This window comes from Helianthus annuus, chromosome 8 (genome assembly GCF_002127325.2).
Source record: "Helianthus annuus cultivar XRQ/B chromosome 8, HanXRQr2.0-SUNRISE, whole genome shotgun sequence".
In the NCBI taxonomy this organism is placed as follows: Eukaryota; Viridiplantae; Streptophyta; class Magnoliopsida; order Asterales; family Asteraceae; genus Helianthus; species Helianthus annuus.
In genome coordinates this window covers 44912690-44929396 of record NC_035440.2, presented here as the reverse complement: position 1 = coordinate 44929396, position 16707 = coordinate 44912690, and the positions used below count along the sequence as shown (strand labels likewise).

At 39.2% G+C, this 16707-nt stretch overlaps 1 non-coding gene across 1 annotated transcript; it reads left to right on the top strand.

Moving 5' to 3' along the window:
* The first annotated feature begins 7492 nt into the window (after positions 1 to 7492).
* Positions 7493 to 7599, top strand: LOC118481534. Its single transcript, XR_004865743.1, has one exon. It is a non-coding gene; the product is annotated as a small nucleolar RNA R71 (small nucleolar RNA).
* The last annotated feature ends 9108 nt before the right edge of the window (positions 7600 to 16707 follow it).

Below are 16707 nucleotides of genomic sequence, written 5' to 3'. Positions count from 1 at the left end.
CTGTTATCAGACTGACTCGAGTTCTTCCTAAACTTGGAATCTTTCCCACGCTCCGAGCTTCCCTTCTTCTTCTTGTTAGTTTGATGAGAGTTTTCCTCCTCTCTTTCTCTTCTTCTCTCGCCGGAAGCCTTAACAGGCTTAATTCTGATTGCATCTAAGGTGAGAGATAAGGATAAGTCCACCGCGGACTTATATGTGGTTGGCCTAGATGCTTTAACATTTCCTTTTATCTTTGGTGCTAGGCCTCCAATGAAACGCGCTATGCGTTTAGGTTCAGGGGTGACTAAATAAGGAACTAGGCGGGACATAGTGTTGAAACTTGTCACATATGCCGGACAATTCAAATTTTCCATGACCAAAGTCAAGAAATCTGATTCTATCTTTTCTACTTCATGCTGAGGGCAGTAGTTTTCCTTGATTAAAGCAACAAATTGTCCCCAAGATAAGTTGTAGAGTAGAACTTTCCCCGTGGCTTGGAGCAATGATCTCCACCATGCCAACGCTTCTCCTTTAAATGATTGTGAAACAAATTTCACAACATCTTGCTCCGCACAACCGCTGAGGTCAACAACAGCGTCCATCTCATCGAGCCATGTCATGCAATCGATGGCTCCATTTTCTCCTGTAAAGTCTCTGGGCTTGCAAGAGATAAAATATTTATATGAACAGGTCTTAACTGGTGCCTCTTGATGAAACACAACTTGTCTAGACGGAATACTCCTTTGATTTGACAAGTCATGATCATCGTCCCCCCTTGACTCATATGTTTTAGGAGGGGGCTTACTACGAGCCATAGATAGAGTCTTGGAGTGGGTATCATTTGATTCATCATTCTGTCGATCAAGAGCTCGAGTAACAGCATAATCTATTATTGCCTGCAGTTCTGCTCCAGTTACATTAATTCCGGTAGTATCATTGCTCTCCTTCAAACGACTGTTAACTTCATCTAATCCAGCCATGTAGCTTGATTGCTACATAATTATTAACAATGATTTATTCAGAGATTATTATGGAATCATCATCTTTGACGATTTATCAACCATGGTAATATAAACCATATTGGTTAACTTGTTAGTTATATTTAATTAGTATTTTCCATTATAATTTATCCTAGTTATAAAACATTAAGGATATTAAAGTGGCGCATAAGGCCTAGTCACAAGGACAGTTCTAAATTTTTGTAAGCCATGATTTCAGAGAATCGATGCATTAAGGTTTGAATCACGTTCATTACCTTCTCTTGACAGGGAGTTGTAGACTTCAACTGTCGTTTGTCTTTTAGGACAATAGGTATAGCCCGTGGGCATTTCCCTTCTGAGGGGTGGTTATAATATGATCATCTTCTCAGATGTTATTAGTCGAGATCGTATGGATCCTACCGACTATTATGCTTGGACCTGGTCCAACACCTTTAGACAGGAGGTCAAGACCACCACTGTCGTTGTCTTATCGGACAACAAGTTTAGCCCGGAGGCACTTCATCACTATCAGATGTTTATAATGTGATCATCTTATAGGATGACACAAGCCATGATTTCTAAATCACTAGGCTAGATAAGAAAATTGGAAGAATCCAATATAAGTTTGATTGTTGTGATTTATCGAATCACATTTGTCAGGAGTGCTAACACGTTCTTAGGCGTTAACAAGGATCTGAATCCCTTGGGTAGGTTTCACCATCTTGGCCGCGTAGGCTAGATTTCACCTTTAAGATTCTTTTTTTTAAAAATGCCTACTGGCAGGGAAGGAAGGATATTTATTTTATTCAGGATTTTATCATAAATCCTAATTTATAAGTTAATAATAGCACAAATGGCCTAGTCGCGTAGACAAGTTAATTTATAAGCCATGATCGTCTGGGATCGAGGCATTTAGTAATAGCACAAAAGGCTTAGTCACGAGGACAAGTTTAATTTATAAGCCATGATCGTCTGGGATCGAGGCATTTAGTAATAGCACAAAAGGCTTAGTCACGTGGACAAGTTTAATTTATAAGCCATGATCGTCTGGGATCGAGGCATTTAGTGATAGCACAAAAGGCTTAGTCACGTGGACAAGTTTAATTTATAAGCCATGATCGTCTGGGATCGAGGCATTTAGTAATAGCACAAAAGGCTTAGTCACGTGGACAAGTTTAATTTATAAGCCATGATCGTCTGGGATCGAGGCATTTAGGTGTGAATCAAAGTTCATTACCTTTTCTTGACAGGGAGTCATAGACCACCACTGCCTTTTGTCTTATATGACAATTAGTATGGCCCGTAGGCGCTATATCACTATTGGATGTTTAATAAGTTTGGCCCGTAGGCACTACATCATTAATGGATGTTTTAAATAAGTTTGGCCCGTAGGCATTAAAAGATAATTATGTCCTTATAAGGACTAATAAGGAAAACGATTTTCAGTAAAAGGAGTTTATTCTTCATCTTATTTCTGAATGCTTTCTCCTTGGATGTTCGTTCCATTTTAGCCGCGGTACGAGACTCAGCATCTCGGGCTCCGGTGTGGAGAACTCCTATTACGGCTTCTTCGCTTGGCGACGTATCCAATATAAAAATAATCGGAAGCAGTAAATTCCAGATTAGAATCGGGAGTATTCCTATGTTAAGTCTAGACTCAAGTATGTGCAATTGTGTCACTGAGATTAAACACATTAGGATAGTGTTTAATTCACTCAGCGTTGGCTCTGATACCAACCTGTCACACCCCAATTTTTCCACGTGTCACCGGTGGGCCCGGTGGGGAGTATAGTGACGTAGTTGGCATCATCATAGACAAACAACACAATATATAAATGCACAGCGGAAGCAAAGGATAAATATATTACATTCCGAATATAAGTAATGTCAAAGCATTTCAACGGAAGGCAAAGGATCCACAGGTGGATCAATAAAAGAAAACTGTTCAATAGACTTAAGGCATCTAGAACTTGCAAGATTCCTTAGTGACGCCCTGAGCTCCCAGCCAATTACGCATAGTACCTGTCACTTAACCTTTTGGAAAATACGTCAGTTTACACTGGTAAATACAATTAACTGACTCATTTTGGAAAAAGAGTTTGAAAAGTGATTCGAGTGCAAACGGCACAAAATATCTTGACACATTGATTAAAATGCACAGAGGCAAAACTAATCTTTATACTTGGGACAATTTTATTAATAAAAATCTTGTATCCGATTTACATGGTTGTCCAACATTTAGGGCCGGTGATTATACAATACAAGCCGGACAAGATTAATCGACACACCACAAATATAATCTCACAAGAAGATAATCTCACGAGTGAGTATACGTTATACATATGCAACAGGAGGTGTTTTGCCTACACCTTGTGCTTACGTCGTGGCCATTCACTTTTTAAAATGAGCCAAGGATATCCAGGACACGGTCATTAACCCCCAATGTTATTTGTTATCAATCAACACAGATTAAAACGGGATTATGCAATTTAATCATCTCCGATTAAACAGTTTCTACACCCGACCAAGCGGTATTTTTATAATACCGTATCCCAAGCCCGTATAAGGGAAAATAAGTTAAAAGTATTTACCTGAGCTAGCTCCTGTCTTAAATATCAAGAATAATAACTCAGCCGTATTCCTAAGTAAGCGTAGGTACGATTTACCGGAAAGCTCTAGTCTGGAACGATGGTATAAATAACCAATTAGACTGCTAACGGGTCTTTTAATTAAGCCTAAGCTTAGACCGGTTAGTCTTACAGAAATATACGGTTAAGACGCATGATTAAGCGAAAGACCGGATAGAATGTGATTTAGACCCGACAAGTTTGAATACTTGTATAATATGGGTATACTAAATACATTCTGGATTTTGAGATAAAAATGATAACGTTTGACCCGTTTCGGTCAATTTACGCAAACTAGTTACGTAAACCGAACCGAACGCAAAAAGGGCGTTACGGGTAACCAAAAGAGTCAAATGCAAGTTCCCTGAGATAATATGCTTTAAATATGATATAACATCAGTAAGTTATGTTCTATATTGCCCGGAATAATTTTAAACTCAATTTATGCCTTATAAGGGCATTTTGGTCATTTAAAAGATTATAAAAGAGTCATATTAGAAATCTGAGTTTCGGGTCTGGTTTATACAGTAAATATACTTCATTTAACTTATTATAGCAGTAGGGTATGACCCATATACCAAACTTAACATTTAAAATCAAACTATGCACCGTAGGGGTATTTTAGTAATTTCACAAGGGCTAAAACTGCCAAAACTGGAAATCTGAGTTCAAACATTTATACTTACTGTTATTATATGAAAATATACTAATTACATCAGTAGGTATGAGTTTTATATGTTTAAAATGAGTATAACGCTTACTATGCGTTAGAAATGCTAAAAATGCGATCTAGGGCCGTTTCCGGGTTTTCAAAAGAAAGCTGAGATTTTTTTATATTTCCAGAATGCTCAAAATAATTTATTTAACATATAAAATCAGTGGAAAAAGGTTTCGGGTCAAAAGGATGTATAAAACTCATTTTATGGCTTAAACGGTCAAAACCGGCATTAACCGAATCGACTAAGCGATCTAAGATCCAATCAGCCAAAAATTAAATAAAAATCTTCAAAAATCCCAGAATATTATATAACATCAGTGGGTAAAAAGTTTTATATCGAAAAGTGGCCTGAAATAGGTTATACGCTAAATGCGCCGTTTATTTAACATAAAGATATAGTTTTACGCTATCGGCCATAACTCAAAATCTGGACCACCAACTGATCTCAAATTTTCGGTGCAAGTTTATAAATTAATAATAAAGATTTCTACTCTTTCACTTTTCCAAAAATCACGTTTTATATCAAAAAGGGCAAAATAGTCAACTTTAAGCATAATCGGAAACATGCAAATGAATCGGCTAAGTATAGACTCAAGCAACAAAATTCCAGAGAGTTTTAGCAAAATAAAAATGGTCAAAAATACTCTCCAATACAGATCTCAAACATGCATGTACGGATCCGAATCGATAGTCTACGAAAAAGTCTTTTTATAAGACTTTCGGTTCCGATTCGTATTTATACTCAAGATTGTCGAGTTGATTATGATAAAACACATTCTCACATATATTATAAGTTATTTATGATGATCAAACAGATTGCATGTCCTCTACATTACCATTTAAGCTTATTTTTGCAAAAACCACTTCTGTTGACTTTTTAAGAACGCCTTTGACTCGACAATTAGCATGCATAAAGTGGGAATCAGAGAATACCCTTTTGAGGGTTTGTTTCCCACATAAATACCAACATAACAGTGGTTTCAATTTGAGAAATGACAGAGTAAAACTCGTTTAATCGAAAAGTCAAATTATAAGAACAACGGTTTGACTTTTAACTAATAATCTATGCTAGAACGAATTATAGGATGATATAAAGGATTACCAAGGTCCTAATGAAGCCTAGCAAGCACTTGGAGACTGCCTTGATGATCAGAAAGCTCCTGGAGAAGTCTTGAGAGTTTTGCAAGATGTGTGTGTTCTTGATCACAATGCAAGTGCCAAAGAAATGAGCCTTTTGATCAATTTATGGAGGAATTCAGATGTTATAGCAAGCTCCCAGTAGGCCTAGGCATGCAAGGAAGTTTATTGGTGCAAAAGGAGGTGCTAACAGCTGTTTACCACTTCAAATTCGGACCAAATTTGCAATTTTCGCGAAGTTCTGATGCTGGGGGGTTCACGCGGCCCGCCTAAGGATTCCCAGGCGGGTCGCCTGGGGTCTGCAGGCCCAAAAATGTTTCAAACTTGGCAGCTTTGGTCCCTGTTCTTGCACGTTTATAAGGGTCCTTGGCTAGACCCAAAGTCAGTCATATGTTACCCAACTGGGATGTTTTGCATCCCATGTTGCACCGCCGGAGAGCATCATCCAAACATGAGTCTATAACTTTCATGTAATTGACCGGGTCGTCGTCTTCTACTCTCTTACCAACCCCGAACTTCATCTCCTTGTCCTCAACCCTTAATGTTAGTGTCCCACCATTCATATCTACCAATGCGTGGGCCGTAGCTAGGAATGGACTTCCTAAGATGAGTGGTACTTCGGTATCTTCCTCCGTATCTAGTATGACAAAGTCGGCCGGGAAGACAAATTCCCCGACTTTAACCAATAAATTTTCAGCGACACCTTGTGGGTATTTTACAGACCTATCGGCGAGTTGTATGCTCATTTTTGTAGGGCCTGTTTTCCCTAGGCCGAGTCGATCGAACATTGATGCGGGCATGAGGTTGATACTAGCCCCGAGGTCGGCTAGTGCGTTACGAATGGGCGATTCCCCAATCGAACAAGGAATGGTGAAGCTTCAAGGATCAATCTTCTTTTGCGGGAGCTTGTTGAGTAGTAAGGCGGAGCATTCTTCGCTTAAATTAACTAATTGCAATGATTCTATTTTCCTTTTATGAGTGAGGAAGTCCCTCATAAATTTTGAATATTTAGGCATTTGAGTTAGGACTTCGACAAATGGAATATTGACATGCAATTGTTTTAGTAAATTTATGAATTTTGTGAATCGCTCATCGTTCTTTTGGCGTAGTAACCGACCGGGGTATGGTACCGGAGGATTCTTGGTGGGTTCTTGAATTGGTGGAGGAGCCGTCTCTTGTTGGGGTGTTGGCGAAGCTACGGTTTGGCTAGATCGGCTCTTTTCAGTGGGAGGTAGCGGAGCTTCCTCGGGACCTACGATACGGTTTCTCAATGTGATGAGATGTACTTGCGCCTTTGGGTTGGTTTCAATATTGCTTGGTAACGCGCCTTGTGGTCTCTCGAAGAAATTTTGAGCTAGTTGATTTATTTGTTTTTCAATGTTTTGAATACTAGCTTATTGATTTCTAAAGTTCGATTCCAGTTGTCGAAATCGATCCGAGTTTTTCTTTTCGGTGTCGGAGATGATGTGAGATACAGTATCTTCAAGCCTCTCTCGTCCCCCTTGTTGTTGTTGAGAGAAATTTTGTGACTCGTTTCTTGGTTGTTGAAAGTTTGTTCGTTGGTTTAGATTTTGTTGGTTACTACTATTGTTGGGTTCTCTCCAACCAAGGTTAGGGTGGTTACGCCATCCTTGGTTGTAGGTACCCGTTGTAGGACCCGACGGCCTAGGTCTATTATCAATGTAGTTTACCGTTTCTGTTTGATTATCCATTTCTTTCATACAACTCCAATTTTCATGTGGCCCACCACACCCTTCACAAGCCATTACCGAGGCCGTTTTTGCCATTTCTAATTTTTGATTTTTGAAGAAAGGGCCTCGATTTGGGCTTGCAAGGAGGTGTTTTCATCAACCTTATAGGCGCCCGGGGCAATAGATTTTGTGCCTCGAGGTGTGTGCCACATAAAATTGGTTTGAGCAATTTCCTTAATTTGATTATAAATTTCATTTGGGTGACGATTAACTAAAAGTCCCCCGGAGCTAGAGTCCAGTGTTTGTCTTGTGTGTGGAAACAACCCATTATAGAAAGTGGATATTTGTTGCCATATCGCTAGACCATGATAAGGACACATTCTTACTAGCTCCTTGAACCTTTCCCAAGTTTCATATAAGGATTCCCCGTCCTCTTGTGAATATGTGTTAATTTCAGTCATTAATTTAGCCGTTTTAGCAGGAGGAAAATACTTATACAAAAATTTTTGGGCTAGTTCATCCCAGGTGTTTACCGAACCAACTGGGAGGGTATTAAGCCAAGCCTTAGCTCGGTCTTTTAGTGAAAATGGAAACATTCAAAGGCGGATGGCGTCATTTGATGCTCCATTGATCCGAAAAGTGTCACGTATTTCCAAGAAGTTAGTAATATGTAAATGGGGATCTTCGTCTGTAAGCCCATGGAAGGTTGCGGAGTTTTGGAGTATTTGTATCAAATGCGGCCGAAGTTCGAAGTTGTTAGCCTCGACATTCGGTGCATTGATAGCGGCGCCGAGATTACCCACGGTGGGCCGTAGGTAGTCCATGAGGGTACATTGATCCGCCATTGGAAGTGGGTCCCCCGAAACTTTCTCTTGGTTTTTAGCTTTAAGTCTTTTTCTTAGAAAGTGTTCAGGTTCGTCTAGAGGTTCTTTTATGTCTCTACTAGAACTGGAGCTCATACACTGCGGAGAAAGTTCAGATGTGGCGTCTGGGTTCCAAGTCCTGCAATAAAAACAAAAAAGAACGTTGGTCAGAAGTTTCACCACGGCCCCGTGCTCAGATGAACACGGCCCGTGGTCGGAGATACATAAATTGTTTTCCGGATCCCTATTACTGGGGAGCTCGACACGGCCCCGTGCTCAACTCTCTGTAACTCAGAAAATAAAAACTACCAGTAACAATGGTAGGCACGGCCATTGTCCGACCAGGAACGGCCCGTGCTGAGCTCTGCAGAAACTGAAAACTTAAGAAAAGTCCTAAAAAACAGAAAAATAAGAAAAAAAAAAAACAATTAGGCCGTTGATTCCTAACTTTCTAAAAATCCTTGTCTCCCCAGCAACGGTGCCAAAAACTTGATGTGTGCGGTGTGTTATAGGTTTTTATGTATATTTTAAGCCCGTTTTAACACTTTAGTCAAGTTTTAAATTTATAAAACATGATATTTTACTAACACTAAACACACAAATGGGTAAGTGCACCCATCGTGAGCGTAGTATAGCGTTGGTAAGATACCGAGGTCATCCAAGGACACAAGAGCTTTTAGTACCGGTTTATCCTTCACGTCTAAATAAATCAAAAGTTTAGAAAAAGGTTTTAAACATGAAAATAAAAACTAAAATGCTGAAAAAAATAAAAATAAAATAAAAACAGATAGACAAAAAGAATCACTTGGATCCGACTCGCCTTTAGTGTAACCTTTGATGTTTTCCGCACTTTTGCACTTTTTAAGAGATTATCTTAGTTATAGTAGTAGGCCCCTCTTTTGAAGGTGACGTTACCCTCAACTCAGTAGTTTGAGTCAGCAAGGATACAATCCTAAAGGGTTGGACTATTGAAAGATAATTAATTAAGTTATTAATGCATAATGTGATAGGCCCCTCTTTTGAAGGTGACGTTACCCTCGGTTAAGTGGTTTGAGTCAGCAGGGATACAATCCCAAGTAGCCGGGTTAATGTAATAATAGTAGTTTACATATGAGGGGATCAAGCCATTCGCACCCCCGCCATCCAATACCAGTGGGTATTGAAGGAGGTCCTAGTAAGCTTGACCCAGGTCCTTGCAGGATCTATACACTTAACAAGGCAAGAACCTTACCAAACCATTCCCTTAACCCCCGACCAGGTAGCCAACATATCTCTATATAGACCGTAGAGATATGAATGGTGTAAATCTTTTATTTTATATAGACAGTAAAATAACACCAAGACACCACAGTCAAATGATAAGGAAGTTTCACCTTCAACATAAGAAACTAGTTATTAATGTCACTAATACAAAACCAAATAAAAAGTGCGAAAAGATTAAAAAACAAAAGTATTACACTAAATGCTTGTCTTCACCAAGTGATGTAAGAGACTTAGGAAAACATGGCCATTGATTGTCAAGAACTCTTGCTATCAATCCTGGATCCCGAGACTACTACACACACTCTATGATGGATGATGGATGATGGTGGTGGAGTGTGGGTGAAGTGTGAGAGAGGTGGTTTGCCAAGGGATGCCTTTGAAGTGAACCAAGCACCTCTATTTATAGCCTGCACAGAAGCCCGACACGGCCCCGTGTCCATTGGGCACGACCCCGTGTCCATCCACTTTCTCTTTCTTCATTAATTGCAGTTTGTCTGCATTAGTTGACCACGCCCCGTGTCCGCTTGGCACGGCCCCGTGTGCAGAAACGTATCTGTACTATCAAGATTGGCTTGGATTCTGCGAATCTTAGCGTTGACCACGACCCCATGTCCGCTGGGCATGCCCTCGTGTAGGGAAATAGAAGCTTCTACTCTTTTGTCCTTTCTAGAGACACTTGGGCACGCCCCCGTGTCCGATGGGCACGGGGTGTGTTCAGCCTTCTGATGTCTTGTTTTTGCTTGGGAAAATGTTGTCGAGGGGTCGGGTATGCCACGTTTACTCCTTTTCTTGTATTTATGTTAGATTTGGCTGTGTTTATGCTTCTTTTGTTCATTTAAGCTCTTTTAACCCTGAAAATACAAAAGGAAGACAAAAGCACACTTTTTCCAACATTAGTACTAAAAAAGGGTTATTTTATTGCCTTATTTGATGTAATTTATATGTTGAATTTTGCACACATCAATTAATGACTAAAATGCCCTTATAAGGCATAGTTTGATTTTAAGACCTTAACGGGCATATAAGTTGGTATCCTACTGATATTAAAACTTATTTAAAATATATTGGCATATAGAATTTGTTCATGACTCACCCGGTTACCCGTTATCGTTTATACGTGTACGATTAGACTTATGTGACTAGTTTGCATAAGTTTACCGAAACGGGTCAAACCTTATCATTTTTACTTCAAATTTCAGAATGTTATTTGTTTACCAATATTATACAAGTATTAGTACTTGTTGGGTTTAAACTACATTCTATTACGGCCATCGCTTAATCAAGCGTAACGTACCGTTTTCAACGTTTTAGGTTAACTGGTCCAAGTCTATGACTTAAATATGACTCGTTAACATTCTAATTGGTTATTTATACCATCATTCCAGACTAGAGCCTTTCAGTAAATTGCTACCTACTCTTTGTCAATTTATTAACGGTTGAGTTATTTATAAACCTTGCATATTAAGACAAGTATTAGCTTGGGTAAATACTTTAAACCTATTTTCCCTATACGGGCTTGGGATACGGTAAATTATTACCGCTTGGTTGGGTATGGGATCATATGCCGGATTGTGGCTACAAAATCTTCATAACCCGTTTTAATTTGTTTTGTCTAATAACTTAAACATTGGGGTTAACGCGACCGTGTCCTGGATATCCTCTGCTCATTTAAGTTACTAATGGCCACGACCAAGCTCGGGGTGTATGCATACACCTGACAGAGGCTTAATGCTATTAAAACGTTTTCTTACCCACTACGTGGGGATACCCCTCTGTGGGTTTAAGTGGTGTGTCAGTTAATCAAGTCTCGGTGTTTAGTATTGGGCCCCATATGTATTGATAGGCATGTAAAACTGTATACAAGATCATTTTGAATTATCCCAAGTTATTTATAAAATCATGTGCCTTGTGCACTTAAAACGATTTTGAAAATGTTTTCAAAATGTGTCGGTTGATTGTATTTACCAGTGAAAACTGACGTATTTTCAAAAGACTAAGTTACAGGTGCAAGTACGTAAATAGGTTGGAAGCTGCTCGATATTGCTAGAAGAGGAATTTGCAACTCCTTTGCATAAGCCTATTAGTCTGTCGATCTCCTTTTGTACATTTTTATGACCCGCCTGTGAATTTTACTACAAACAAGTCTGTATTAATATTTTTGAACTTTGGACACTTATATTTGTAATAATATTTTAAACTCTAAGACTTCCACTGTGCTATCTATGATTGTCTGACTATGACGATACCAATCTTACGTCACGATACGTACCACCCGGCCCACCGGGATTTATGGTAAATATCGGGGTGTGACAGGTTGGTATTAGAGCCAACATTTGAGTGAATTAAACACTAGCCTGTTGTGTTTAATCTCAAATGACACAGTAGCATATTCCTTAGACTTTTCGAGTCTAGACCTTGACCTAGGAATGCTCTCATCCCTATTAAGTATACATTGTTTTCGATTTTATGAATTTCAGGAAAATGTCGCCAAGCAAGGAAGCCGTTAATGGAGATTCTCCTCGTCCGAAGCTTAGGAATACGAATATTCGCACTATGGCTAGGATATCGGTGCGTCAGTTTGGAGGAAAGATCTTTATGGGCCTTATCCCAAAACCAAACCTTTAGAAACTGTAAACAAGACTCCAAAGGCGGTACCGATGGGCACTGAAGGTCCACACTTGGAGTCCATACCGGTGGTCACTGAGGCTCCATATTCAAAGTCAATACTAGTGGATGCTAAGCATCCCTACATCTTACCCCCAAGATTTGGAATTCCAAACTTGGACTATACTAGTCAAACTCCAATTCGTGATCCTTATTATTCTTTAACCATTGAATCTGTGGATTCTACTTCTACAACAGATCTTTATTTGGAGGACTTACAAAAACCACTGAATTGTTCAGTGTCAATGCCGTACGTGGCGAACCAAGAAGAGGAACAACAGGAATGAAGAAAAGGAGGCATTGAAGAATCCTTCTTGGACATGTCTCTTCTGTTTAGTCCTTGCATGGACACTTGTTTCTTATAGTCCCTATGTGGACATATATATTTTTTAGTCCCTGTGTGGACTAGTAATTCCTTTTTAGTCCCTACATGGACAAGTTAGTTTAAGTTTATTTCAAAATCCCGTTTAAGGTAAGTATTGTAATTTCCTATCGTTTAATGGGAAATTTTGGAATTATTATTAATATTATATATGTATTCATTACATACTTTTCAAGCGATCGTCTCGATTTTAATTCGAACTGTATCGATCCGCTAAATAATTCCAAAAGATCTTCTTAATGGTTTACACCAGCCAAGTGGGAAGTCCACATTATTTGGCAATTTTAAATGATAGTTAAGGATGAATAGCCCTTCTATCATGAAAGTTAAGGAAGATTATCCCTTCTATCCAAAGGTGGTGAACTATGTTCAAGCCTCCAAGGCTTTATGGTCAATGGCAACCATGGTTTTATTATTTAACCATTAAGACAATTATTTTATGTTAACATTCAAGTAATGTTAATAATCCTAGCAGTGTGACTTGAGGAACCACACTAGCCGTCAAGGTAAAGGACTACGTCCAAGCCTTATAGCCTATATGATCAAGTTAGATCATGGCTAATGTTTTGGTCAAAAATTACCGAAGCAATTAAGTGATCAAATTAGTTAAGTGAGGTAGTGTGCTAAGAGAATGTGTTCAAAAATATGTCAATTGAGTTATTTGTAAAAACAGTTTCGGGATACGACTCAGGATATAGAGTCGTATCTGCGATCAAACAATGAGCAAAAAAGTAAAGTAAATGACACGAGATGTACGAGGAAAGCCCTTGATCAATCTAGATCGCCGGCATAAAACCTCGGGAGCTGACAATCGCAGCTGCCTTGTTCTTCTATTGCTTCAATTATCAGGATACAGTGCAGGATGTGGTGCGGATCAACTAAGTGTTACAACGTGAATTGGGTACAAGTGTGGTGATCGCCGTAAACTAGAGAGTAAGAGTGTACGAGAGTGTTAGTGAAAAGATTGTGTCTACCTATGATCCGATCGCCCCTTTATATAGTTACAAAAAACAAACTAACTCTCCTATTATTCCGGGATGCTGGGAATATTCCATCCTGAACGTTGGGAGACTCTTTCTACTTGTTTTCCACGTGCTTATTGACTACAAAACCGGGTCTTCAGCTCATATAACCGTTACAACGTCAATAACATTGACCAACATCCGATATTCTCGCGGAATATGCCTTTCTGACCATTACAAGACCCATTCTTCCACCATCAACGTCCATTTTTCAACCACCTTGAGCGAATCTTCAGGTAGATCAAGTCTTTTAACGTTGGTACCTTGCAACCAACGTTTTACAAACCAATCGTTAGTAATAGTCAGGATACTGCCTCAGGATATTACCAATATCCTGGCCCGGTATCCTGATCCGGTATCCTGATCTGGTATCCTGATCATATACAACTAATAAAAAATCAAGATACAAAATCAGGATATAGGCTCAGAATTTCACCCATAACAATTGTCTCCAAAAATATAACTGTTGGATATCATGATTCCAACGGATATATTTTTTTTAGTCATTCCAACATGTCTGGTAAGGATATCTGTTTTAAATATTCCCGCATAGGTTTGGTAACTTCAGAATACTATCATGTAATGAAATTAGAATTACTCCCTTTTACGCAGATTCCATCAAGGACCCTGCTACTTTTGATCCAGATGAGCTTGACAGCTTTTCTAAGCCTGTCTTGGTGAAAAAGGAGCCATATGTTGCCATCAGCTCTAAGCCCTCTACTGCTGCTGCCAAAGGTTTCTCTTATGGTGACCTTGGCTTCATGGAATTCATCGAGCCCATGATCTCCTTCCCTAATAAGGTAAGTATCCAGATCCTGTATCCCGTACACATATACTGAACGTGTATCCTGGTTAGTTTGTCTTTAGTAATACCTGTATTTTGTAGGGTCTAAATTATCTGGTCGTCCTGCACTTAGAACAATTTTCATTTCCTGCAAGTAGAATAGTTTGACAGTTGAAGGTGGAGGGATCCCGTGTTTTCAGGATGAAGCCTTCAACTGTTTATGTAAATATGCTTTAAAAACTTAATTGTGTTCTTGGTGAATGGGTCTCTTTTTGAGATGAAACCAAGAATACAATTTTTGGACCAATAATAATAAACTAACCTTTTCGACCTCATCTCCGCGTTATATGTTATTTTGAAAAATTTGTTCTAAATATCCTGATCAGGATACTAGTATGATACTTAATTGCTTTGTCACCTTTGTTCAGAATGTTTGACAAAAACTTAGTTCATTACAAATTTTCATAAAAACTTAAGTTACTCAGATAAGGCCTTCAAACTTAGGAAAAGTAAGAATCCATACCAGAAACACCTAGGCAATAATCTTCATTCTTAAACCTTTGAATCATTCGCAATGTCCCCAGTGGGATATAATGTTGGCATAGGTTTCCTTCTTGCTCCAGCATAAATGTCCCCAGTCGGATACAGTATCAGCATACATCATGTTCCATCACGGATGTCCCCTGTCTGTGCAGGACCAATATGTTGTACCGGGATATGATCCTTTAGCAATTCTTCAACCAGTTGTTTAAACTTAGCAATCTTTTTTCAAAAATTTATGTAGACTTGTAAATGATTACGTTTTTTGAAAATATACTTTGGGATTATCCAAAAAAATTGTATTTTATTGGGACTAAACCCAGTTTCCAGGCATTTAAGCCGGAGCATAAGAACCTCAAGACTTGAAAAGGTGAAAACCTTTAAGTCTTTGAGTTTTACCGGGGATTTTACCCACGTTTCATGCGCTACAGGCGAGGGTGTGGAAACCCCGAAACTTAGAAAGGTGAAAACCTTTATACCTTAGAAGAGTGCGAAAACACTCTTGTTTTCGTGCGCTACAGGCGGGAGTGTATAAACTCCAAGACTTTGAAAGGTGAAAACCTTTAAACCTTAGAGAGTATGAAAATACCCTTTCGCGAGAGAGGGTGATCAATCCTCATATACCTTAAGGATCCAGGGTATAGCCAACAGTAACGAAATTGTCAGCCACTTTTACATGAACTGGTCCCGCCACCTTGAACTATCCCTGGATAACTTGCGCTCCAGGCGGGGTGTTTAAACCCAATTCGTGAGAAAGGTGAATACCTTTAAACCTGTGAAGGGATCAGGATCCCTTAAACGTGAGAGAGAGGGCCAATCCTCTAATCTTCCGAATTATCCCGAGTGTATATCCTGGAGGTATATCCTGAAGCATATCCTGCAAAACATCCTTAAACTAAGGTGGGTGTTAGCTTGGCTAACACACCTCCGATGCTTAAGTCAGTAATCAGTTCAAAAGAGTAAATAATATTAAACATATTAAAAGAGATAGAATTCATACCATCCTGAGTTAGAAATTAAATTCCAAACTCACATGAAATAGAGCTTTAGATGTATAGCATTCCAGGATTTTGGTAGCATATCCCCCTCCATATTCTTGAGTCGGTATGCTCCTTTTCCTGATTCGGATTCAATCTCATAGGGTCCTTCCCACTTTGGAGCCAATTTTACATCAGCAGGATTCGTAGTATTCTGAAAAGCTTTTCTTAACACCCAATCTCCGACTTGAAACCTCCTAGTCCTTATATTCTTGTTGTATGCTCCGGATATCCTCTGTTGATATGCTGCCATCCTTAGCTTTGCTACGTCCCTTGTTCCATCCACAGTATCTAATTCTTGACATAAGGCTTCAGGATTCTGCTTGTCCATTTGCTTAAGGATGCACTGGTGTTGACGTGATTATCTTAATTCCCCAACTTTTGCAAAAATCAGTAGTTCTTTTGCTGATGAATTGGGAGCCATTATCACAAATTATTTCGGCCGGTACACCAAATCTCGTCAGGATATTCCTCTTTATGAAGGATACCACTTCTTGATCTCTAACTTGGACAAAGGCTTCTGCTTCAATCCATTTGGAGAAATAATCCGTCATTGCTAACATGAAAACCTTTCCTCCTGGAGCCTTTGGAAGCTTTCCCACTATATCCATACCCCATTTCATAAACGGCCAAGGGGAGACGATAGGATATAATGGTTCTGCAGGCTGATGCAGGATGTTGCCGTATCTTTGACATGCATCACATCTTCGAGCATATTCTGCAACATCTTTCCTCATTATCGGCCAATAGTATCCTGTCCTTAATACCTTCGAGAATAACGACCTGCCCCCAGTATGGTTACTACAATCCCCTTCGTGTAGATCCTGAAGCACTTCTTTGGTTTCGGGATCCTCCAAGCACCTCAGATATGGTCCTGCAAGAGATTTCTTATACAAAACATTATTTATAATAGTAAAACGAGATACCTTCATCCTAAAAGCCTTAGGATTTGCATCTTTTGGGATATCTCCTTCTTGAAGATACTTCACAATTGGATTCATCCAGGATTCAGGATCCTTC